Here is an 11,016-nt window from a genome sequence, read left to right on the forward strand (position 1 = left end):
GCTGTGGAGGATTTCGGGAGGCCTTTTGCTGCTGAATGTTAGGCTCCGAAATGTCATATCTGCTGACGTATAGAGAGGACCACGAGTCCAAAAATTATTGCATCGGAGGCGAGCATACGGAAACTGCTTGGAGACCAAAAGCGGTCCGAAATGCTCTAGTGGTTTTGCTGATTTGGCTCCGGCGGTTTTGGGTGCAGCGTGTTGGCTGAGTTGCTGTCCACGCTGCGTCCATGGTGCCAGCAGTTGGAATTAATATTCCAACATCTACCCCACATTATAATGTTGTCCTTGAAGATGATTCCTCATCTAACAGCGGTCGACAAAGAGTTTACATGTCAGACGATGATTCTTACAGTAGTGAAGCCAAGTGCTCGTGCTGGGGGTTTTGTAAAGTGTGCTAGGCCTTTTTCTATCAACTATTAAATCTAGTACTTACTTTGAGAGTTTGGTTATGTATTTAAGTAGGATCTTAAAGATGATAAGCCCATGATTTCTTTGAGGGCAGAAAAGAGGTTTACGTAAGAGTGTTCTATTGCTAGAGCTTCATTTGTAGGGGTCATTGTGAGGCCTCTACCAAGAAAATTTAGGTATGTGGGAAACAAACATCATAGTATTTCTTGAGATAAATATTCTTGTGTTGGCTTTAAAATTACTTTTGAAACAGTGGTGTGTTGTGTTTGTGTATATTCTGGCAAAGTCCTAAATTTGCATATAATACAAACGATCGGAATAACAAAATACATACCATCTGGAAGTGGCTGAAGCATTGACTCAGAGACTGACAACTTGATAAGAAAAGCTCTTAAAGCATATTCAAGGTCGTTTTTCGGGAAATCCAACTTATATGATTGATTCACCTTCAATCTGAAAACAAATTTCTCGATTGGTATTTGATTTTTGTCACTAAAGATGACTGCCACTCTCTCCACAATATCCTATTCAGGAACCATTTATTATTGCTCTCAAAAAAAATAAATCACTGAAAAGGCAATTTATAAAGGATGGAAGTTCCATTACGCAAGCAGCTAATTATAAAATCAAAAGAGTCTAGTTTTTCATCAGATTATCTTCAATTTTGATTGTTAACTTGAAAAAGGTATACGAATTTCCTATTTGAAATTTATACCCACATTGAAAGGCTTTAGCCTTATTATTCCGAACTCCCTGATACTAGTTCATATCTGCAAAATCTTTCAGGTTATTTTAACTGAATGAAAATCAAGCAGGACATGTTTGGCATCACAAGTCCTTTTTTAGAGTCTTCCATTATGTTCTCTTCAGTACTCCAAAACATCAAATTCACTAATTTCCAATTCATCATAAAGGAAAAATGATTAATGAGGAATTCAAACCCTCCCTCAAGGGAGATTTGCTATCAGCGGTGACAAACCTTTAATTGCAGATATTCCAGTGCAAATGTTTGATAATATTATTCATCTTATGGATTCTCCGGCAGACAATAAGAAAGGGGTAAAAGTCCCTATGCCAGAATAAATATTTTGGCTCCCCTCACCAAAGAATGTAATAGGTAAGCAATAAGAGGATGAGGATTCCCTGGCTGTTCAACACCCCACTAACATTCCCGTAATAATCAACATGGGGCAGCATGTTTGGTTAACATATGCATGATACCATTTATTGATCATGTTTTGTGTGGAGGTTCGAATGTCGGGATCAAATTTTAGTACAGTTTTAATAGACGAGGGCATCTTAAATGATGCACCAATGCCAACAGTGCACAGAATAGTATAGATTCAATATGAAGAAGAAGCTCTATTATTCATTAATCATCCATGACGAAGTTTTAGTCTGAGTTTCATAGAGGTTAGCATAGGTCCCTGATTGATTGATATACCCTCAAGACACTTCAATGATGATTAATGTTATCATACCCTCAAGACACTTCAATGATGATTAATGTACGAGAAACAAACTTCTACATTTTCTGTCGAGAATAGAAATCCGTTTAGATCCTTTGCATTATTTTATAAAATGTGGATAAATATAGGGTAGTTCTGGTGTTTTGACATTGCTGTAAATTATGTCTGAGCTTAAAGAACTTAAATTTTAAATTTTTTTGATAAGGATCTTAGAGGCATCTTCATAAGAATCACTTTGTTTGTGTGATAAAATAAGCTCTCACATCACAAACACCAAAGAGTGCACGCGATTACATTCAATGATACAACTGGTCCTTTCCGAAAAATGTCCAAGCCATGTAGTTTCGAAGATCGTAAATGTTTAACCAAGATGGCAAAAAGTTTATTAAAGAACTTCAAAAATATAATTCTGACTTTGTTATTGTCAAATTAGATTTTCCATTCAAAATAAAAAATTCAAGTATTGTTGAAAGTAATCAAATCCTTTCTGCGATCTTTAGAAACCTGAAAATCAATTTGTCTAATGCTGTCCATATTGTTAATAATTTTGATATGATGTGACAGTTATCAGATCTTATGTTTTACAAGATACCAAAAGTTTCATGACAGGATTAAGAAAGTGCATCATATATAGCTTCTATTTATATTTCAACCATTCTTCTCATAATAAGAAATGAAAACAATTAAGAGAGAGCAAAGCAAGAAGAATCAAGGGCAACACTAATTTTGTTGTTCATTCTCAAACAATTTGTGAGAAAGTGAAACTAATGGTGAACAAAAACCATAAGCATTATGGGTAACACAAATTCTTCCATCGTGATTTAAACGATATAAATATTAACACCACAAGCATGATTAATGATCAAACCGTTTCAATGATAGTCCAAGCCATAGAAAGTTAATTACTATTTCAGAGAGGCATCAACAGGTACTTCATTCATGCAATGATTGCATAGAAAACGCTATCTTAACAACTTATTGCACATGCAAGATTGTATTGCAATCATTAAATATTACAAACTAGTAAACCATCTTATTTCAGATGCTTAGAGTCATTCTAACCTCCCTCAAAATTCAGTTTATATCCAAAAACTTACCTTTAATAAATATGACAGATATGACAATAATAAACATGAACAATCTGACCAGTGCAAGCCACACAACTCAATACTGCCCTATAAAATGCAAGCAACGATCATGCAAATGCAAAACTATTGCAATAGCCAACGACTGTAGTCAAGCGATCTTAATTACTTTTATGTCAGAGGCCACGTTCTGATGCATCAGTTCAATTTGTTACAGGTACACAAGAGCACCATTAAGTCCAATTTATTGCGGGTACAAAAGACCGTTAGGTCTAGACAGCTCAAATGTAGCAGTAGCAGTCTCATGGCTGCAGTCTGGAAATTCCACTTTGAGGAAGAGGAAAACTCAATTAGTGCATCCATAACTTCATGAATTATGGTTCCAATGCCTATGGAATCCCAAGTGATTTTCCAGTATAATTGCTGAAGGAATAACTTTTCAGCCAGGTCCTCTTCCTCTTTCCAGTTCAGTTGCTTGAAGTTTCAGCCATTTTAGATGAGTAGATTTAATGATTCTACTCTTAGGTCTGATATTCCGATATGATTTCGAAGGGTATCTGTATGTTATTTCATCGATAATAGTTGTATGTTTGATTCTTTAGAATATTCACAAATTCTAATATGTAATAGTTGATGGGTTTCATGTGGAGGAAGGCTTTTTTCTCCCTTGATTAAAATGCGATAAGCAAGTAGTCTTCCAAAGTCCTTCACCAGCTGGGTCGCAAAGACAAATTTGAATTGAAAAACACTTTTTATTAATATTTGTGTTCCTTTAAAGGTCAGACCAGTTTTGTATATCCTACATAACAGTTTTAAGGGATGGTAGTAAATGGGTCGGCCATTCTACGAATCTGAAAGGGTCAAAATTTTGAACTAGCCATTGATGACTATAATCCTCGTTCTCCAATGTATGAGAAAATTGATCGCTATGACTAGAGATATATTTGGGACATTTGCAAAAAAAATAAATGGGACTGTTCATAATGTTTCAAATGGGTGTGCAACTTTACAAACTTTTTAGACTCAAATTGCAACTATGTTAATTTTATCTTGAATTTGGTTCATCTCTCTTCATTACTATGTATCTGTCCAAGTTTTGGTATTTTAATTTTGAACTTCTCATATTTTACTGTAATCATGCACAGCTTGAACAGTTTGTGTTTGCACATGATTGTGCAAATGGTCTCCAACAGAATGTTAAACTCTACCGAAGGGATTTTACCACAGGGAGCTTGTAGAAAGAGGGAGGAGATTCAGTGAATTTTCAAAGAGGGCATTTTGGAGAGATAACATGAATTTACATTATGTTATTTTTATCAAACAAATGCACATAACATGGAAGGGAATAGTGCCCGAGCTAGTTGTAATTTGATCCATTCAGTTGTTATGGCTCTCTCAATGTTGTATCTACAGTTCAGTATGAAGGGATAATTGTTGTTGCACAATTAATTATCTGTTTTAGTTCCTATCTTTGACGGGTCAACTGCTTATTTTTGCTGGAAGGTGTCTTTGGATATATGTACTTGTTATATCTCAATTCCTTGAAAGTGGAACATCCACCTATGGAACCGTATTGTTCTAAAAGTCATCTGACTTTACTGGAAAAATATTATGATTACTGGTTTGCCACCCACTAATCACTTAATTGAACTTTCCTCAATTAAATTTGGGATAGGCTTCTTAATATTTAGATCCAGATTTATAATCTAGATGTCTAAGTTTAGACTCTTTTAGATAGTGTAAATAAAAGTTCACTCAAGCATTGAAAAAAAGCTCATTCTTTCAAGTGGGAAAGACGTAACTAGGCGTAAGGCAACAATTATGATCCATATTCTATGGTGAATTGGAACCTACAGAGGACTTGCAGTTTCATCTTTCTATGTAAAGCAAGGGTTTTTACACTTCAAAGTTTGAGAGGAAATATTCACGTTGTGCAGAGTTTTTCCCTAGTTAGAAATGAAACTGAGTCTCATATTGATTCAAATAAAGTAGTGCTGCAAGCATGTTTCATTTGATATTCTACTTGAAACGTCCACCTTACTTACTGGTAGACCACTGGCCATTTATTTCCAGCAACGTTCTGCAACAAAGGTGACATTCCCTTTGGTATGAACAAATACTTGCTGTAGCCATCCTCTCTACAGGGAGTCTCAGCTCATTGAGGAGAACAATTTAGGTATTTCTTAATCCTTGTTTTCACTTCTAGTTGTTGTGCATCAATATTTTTGTTATGATTCCACTTTTTACCATCTACAGTGCCCAACTGAAGCAATTTATATTTGTCATTGGTGTCTAGGGGTCAAAAATGCAGCCCAAAGGAAGTTGTATGATGAACTAGGCATTGCTGCAGAAGATGTTCCAGTCGATCAGTTTGTGCCACTTGGTCGCATACTTTATAAGGCTCCTTCTGATGGAAAGTGGGGGGAGCATGAATGTACATGATGATTTCAGATTTTCAATTTTTGGATCAAGTGTTGGGTTCTGCAGAGTAAACAACATTTCTATATATTGCGTGTTTCTACCATGACTGTATGTGTTTCAGAGCAGTTTTAAAATGTCAAATAAAATAACTCTTTTTGATCTGTGTGTTTTATTGCAGTGGATTACCTTGTTTTCATTGTTCGGGATGTTGCCATGCATCCCAATCTAGAAGAGGTTGCTGATGTTAAGTACGTAACCAAAGAGAAGTTGAAGGAGCTCATAAGGAAAGTAGATGCTGGTGAAGATGGAATTAAGCTTTCACCTTGGTTCCGTCTGGCTGTCGACAACTTCTTGTTTGATTGGTGGAATAAGGCTGAAAATGGCACTCTGGCAGAAGCAGTTGATATGAAAACCATACTCCAAATCCTTTTTTATAGACTCCAGGATTTGAAATCTATTCAACAATAATGGCATATTTTAGTTAAGGCGAAATGTACACATATAACAGCCTGTGGGATATTCAGCATGACTTAATGTCTTTTTTTATTTCTATCCTTTATTTTCATTGGTTTGAAAATAGCATGCATATTATGCCACAAGCAACCATACTCTCGAGTCAATATTTATATGCCTATATTGTTACCTTTGTTTCTTGTTATGTAACTGTATTTTCCTACTAGCATTTTTCTAATGCCCTTTGATCTTTGTAAGCCTTTGAGCTTGCAATCTTTTGTTTTCTTCTTACCTCCTTTATGCTTTCAAACATGCCTTTCTTTCCAATGTCATGTTTGTGCTGTTGATTCTGTATCTCTTTGTCTTCCTTTCTAACAACTTTGATTTCCATATTTATGGTGTTGTTGACATGCGAAACAATGTTGATGAATTGTTAGTACATTGATTAGTAATCAACATTATAAACAGTTGATTACTAATCAATGTAATAACAATATGATTTATATAATATTTTAAATCATACATGTTAAATGCACAAGTAACATCTTTTAGGTCAATTCCAACAACACTAAATTGTATGAACCTCCATGGTGATGACATCTCATGATGTTCTGCAATGCCCATGTAAAATTCTATTTGTGAATACCCTTGCAGAAAAACTTCTTGGATATACATTCCTTGTACATTGATTGAGCAGAGCTTTGAATCCTGAAAGATACGAGGAAATGCAAGTTGTAGGAAGGTTAGTTAACCATTACTCAATTCAAATAATATGCAATAGAATATTTACTCTCCGATTTCATTCTTTGAGAGAATCATAAGCCAAAGAATAGGCCTTTGGTTGCCGTAAGGACTAGGACAAATGGTTCCTAGCACACATCTTCTGAATTTCATATTCTAAAGTCATAATAAGTATTCTACTCGAGTCATGTGCATGCTTAGCTGATAGAAAGATGAGAAAAGGTGGAAAAATGAGGTTAACAAATTAATAACTTTCAAAGTCAATGGGATTGGTGAGTAGTGAGAAGTGATAGTAACTGAATTGGACACAAGTATCAAGATGTGGATTTTTGAGAAACACAGAATCAGGCATGCAGTAAATTGGATAGGTTGCAGAGGTGCAATCCTTGGGATTTTACCAAGATATCTCAGCCATATTTAAGATACAAATGTACATGTTGGACATAAATATCTTCAGCACAGATTGTCCATTAGTTTCTCAACTCCAAAGTAAACAAGATGACCTTTTCAGCACATAGTCAAACAAGTTATTGGAATCGTCTGTTGCATGTTGCAAGACCCATCCTTGCTAGATCTACTTTTTTATATTTTGGAGTATGAAGGTCTTATTGAAACCAAGTTAACTTCCTTTGAATCTGGTACCTAATATTTTCTCATTTTCCCATGGCACTACATAATGTAATTACGCCAAGAGGTAAAAATTGACAAATAAATTGCAACTTTAGCTACTGTGACAGACTGTAAAGTATAGCTCCAAATATGTGAGAGTTCGTGTTCATAACTTTACAGACAATGGAAGTATCTTGTTCAGTGACTATTCAATTAAATAGCATGCTTACTTTCTCCAGATTTTTACTCTTCGTGTGTTTTTCTGCTATTAGCTATCTGGCACTGGCATAGGTTACCGGAGTGCATAATTACTAAGTCATTCAGTGGCTCACAATATTTCTCACAATTTTAGAACATAGCCCTCTTGAAAGAGAAGACTTTTCATGTCAAAATTTTATGTGAAATTCCAGTTTTTTTCTAACTTCTTGAGTGAGGTGAATATATTGAATATTCCCATCCAAAATGAATTAAATCTATTACCAACTAAACCTTGGCTCTTGCACTCTAGAGTATACAGTCAATAGTGTGCAAATCCGTTACTGAAGCCCTGCAAATTCAGTTGAGGGAGGAATGGCAGAATGAGCACAAGATGGGAGAAATATTGGTGAAGAATTTATTAGGTGGTTAGAAGCACTGGATGCTAGATTGTAGCATGGTGATTTTGAAGAGGGACAAGAGAACCATGGAGCTCAAGTCGGGGTAATTGATGTTGAGAAATGTAGCTCAGACAAGAACTTCCTGCACAAGCTTCAGTATGAATGCGGAGTGAGTGGTTTTAGACATTATGAGGAATGATGCAGAGGACAAGATGACATAGTGAGACCTACAACAGAGAGCAGCAGAATCTACAGAATCCCAATCCTGCAATCGTCTCAACAATTTGATTTCCAGACAGATGCAAATTACTCACAATAGTGCCTTTTTCTGAGGTTCCATCAAAGAAATCCTAAACTTGTATTTTATTGATTACCAAATGGAGTGGAGCTGAACATCAAAAGTTTAGAAATATAACAGATTGCTAGCAAAAAATTCACTACAATGGATTTCATTATATTCAATTTATTACAAAATGCTAGAACTGTTTCCTCAAGACCGTGGAAACTGCCACAATATTGAATAATACTTCCCTTGTGCTTCCAGAGCATCATTTCATGTAATGATGCCTATACAAAAGGTAAATTAATCTATCATAGCTTTATCACTTGCTGTACAACTGGAAGTCGAAAAACCATGGACTAGATAAAATACAAGCCTTCAACCATGACCATCACTTCCATGATGCATTTTACAACAAAAAATATTTGTATAGATAAACATTGTGTGCTTGGAAAAATACCACATTGTGTGCTTGGATGAGAATTGCATGCTTGGAAAAATACCACATTGTGTGCTTGGCTGACAATTTATGTCTTCCACATTGAGGTTCAATGCATGGACAATCCTAGTTGGAAGTAGAACTGTAGAACAACCTAAAAAAAAGAGAGCATCCATGTTAACATTTTGAAAATTAACTAACACCATCATTATCCTAGAAGACCATAAACTATATGTGACTAGGAACATCAACACGCATATATACATGAGCACACAATATCAAAATAAACACTTTCACTGAACACACAACTAAAAGATAACAACCGACGTTGATTTAGGCAATAGGACAGTTAACACTTTATCACAAGCATAAAAGGATAGAACATTATTCCGTGAATATAAACAAATCATGAAGAGGGCATGTTCAAAATAACATAACAATCTACTATGCTATCATATACTATTCCATGAAGGAAAAATCAGCTTGATGAAGTCATGAAAATGGAACGAGATCTCTGACTAGAGGCAAGGAGTGTTGTTGGGAAAAGTATCCAATTCGGAATGCCCCTATCCCACTCTAACGTGTGATAGTGCCTTAGCAACAAACAAGGAAACTTATTTGAGTATTCTTCTTTATGAAATGTAAATGAGGAGAAAGGATCTAACTAACCTGTGTCTTTCGCTAGTTTGTTGATCCAAATGCTCCTCTCTTCAGTAGTTCCCAGCTCCCAGCTCTCTCACCGGCCCAGCTTCACCGAATCCCTGCAAGATCACAAGAGAGAGAAACTACACGAAGATATAGATATACATTCATAAAAAGCTCAGGATCAGATTAAGCTAAACATGCAAATATAACAAAACACCATTGATACACATCATGTAGGAGAAACTCAAATAGTTTATTGATATGATAATAAAGTCCAAGAGGAGATACAACCAAGTGAGTCCCGATCCAGCATCTACCTCCCAGCAAAGGAATCCCTTCCTCTCCTCCAACAAAGCATAAATCACCCAATGTACTAATCTCAATCTCAAACCAACAACAATTCTCTGCAAAATACAAAATTCCAGCCTCCTGAACCTCTGGGTGAGAGATCCATATATAGATGTAAGCAGAGAGGATGAGTCAGCTTATGTTTTGACTTGTGGCTTCTCTCTGTCAATTCTTGCTTCCACTTGGAGGTTGAGAGCCTCTTACTCATCACTAGTCGAATTCATTGAGGCAAGTGTCATTGGAGAAGATTCTGGAAGCTTCTAGGGTCTTTCCACCTCGTTGAATGAGCTTGCCATTTGTCATTTCTAGCTCAGTGCACCCTGGTAGTGCTTCCACCTGCGTTGCAATGCACCTAGCCAGTGTAGCCTCTGCATTTCAACGCAGGCAGCTAGTGGAGCCTCTCAATTGATCCTGATTTGACTAGTTTTGGGCAGTTTCTGGTGGAGAACTTCTGGGAGAAGCTGTCATTTGTTGACCTTGTTCCTTTAGGGGTAGGAACAACTCTTTTAGGGACTTTGGATCCCTTGGATTATGGACATTTCATGCTCAATGCTGTAAGGCACAAAAATGTCTATAACAGTTGCCCACTAAAGTATGAGGCCGTTTTATCGAGTGAAATGCTTTATTAGGAGGATCCGAAGTTCTTTCAATGCTGGGAGGAGACCTGTAATAAGATACAATACAATACATTATTTTTCATACTGTTTTCATGATCTAGCTGAGGCGGGCATTCCCATGCTCAGCTTTATAAATTCATTTCCCTGTACATAGAACAGACAATCGTCTGATGGTAGACTGATGATTTTGATGAAATCATCATCCTTTTGGTAGGATGATCATCTGTGCTGTAATGTTGTACATGTCAATGTCTTTATTTTTTCCTGAATATATATCGCAGCCCAGATGGATGAAACTAGATCCGAGGTCTTCAATCTCATCCGATCTTCACTCTAAGTACAAGTCGATCCATGTGAGAAATGTTCTGAAGTCGAACATGGAAAGACATCGCTTGATTACCAGTGAATGATGTAAACTGTTAACAAGCGCGAGAGGAATCACCGATAATGATAATGACCCTCAAGGTACTGCAGTACAATTCATGTGGTGTGAATAAAGGACTTGGCGTCGAACACCACGCAAAATCTTTCGGTCAAAGGTCATTGATGTATACCTATCGCCGGAAGTGAGAAACTTGCCATTGAGGCATGAAAGTTTCAAAGTACTGAAGGGGGTGTTCCTAGATCAACTTCTTGGATAATGAGCTGATGTCGACAAGAAGCGATCCATCAAAGGAGGGCCTTGATGTATCCCACATCAGTGACACGGAACGGAGCAAATGATTTTTATGGAGGTGAAAACGATCTGATGATATATGGTTCAGGGTGGCGGTCATGAAAGAATGAAGGATAATGTATGGTAGTGGATGGGACACGGTTGACTTCTCTGGATGACTTCTCTTGAACATATCGGTGACACTTATGTGATGGATTGGTAGCATTTACCCCAAAGATGGATGGTA

The 11,016-nt window shown here is 36.5% G+C and overlaps 1 pseudogene; it reads left to right on the forward strand.

Annotated features, from left to right (window-relative positions):
• Positions 1-294: 294 nt before the first annotated feature.
• On the forward strand, positions 295-5,854 carry LOC149252323 (isopentenyl-diphosphate Delta-isomerase I-like; annotated as a pseudogene).
• The last annotated feature ends 5,162 nt before the right edge of the window (positions 5,855-11,016 follow it).

Source organism: Pinus tabuliformis, chromosome 7 (assembly GCF_031772625.1).
Source record: "Pinus tabuliformis cultivar Carrire ecotype Pingquan chromosome 7, CPIR1, whole genome shotgun sequence".
In the NCBI taxonomy this organism is placed as follows: Eukaryota; Viridiplantae; Streptophyta; class Pinopsida; order Pinales; family Pinaceae; genus Pinus; species Pinus tabuliformis.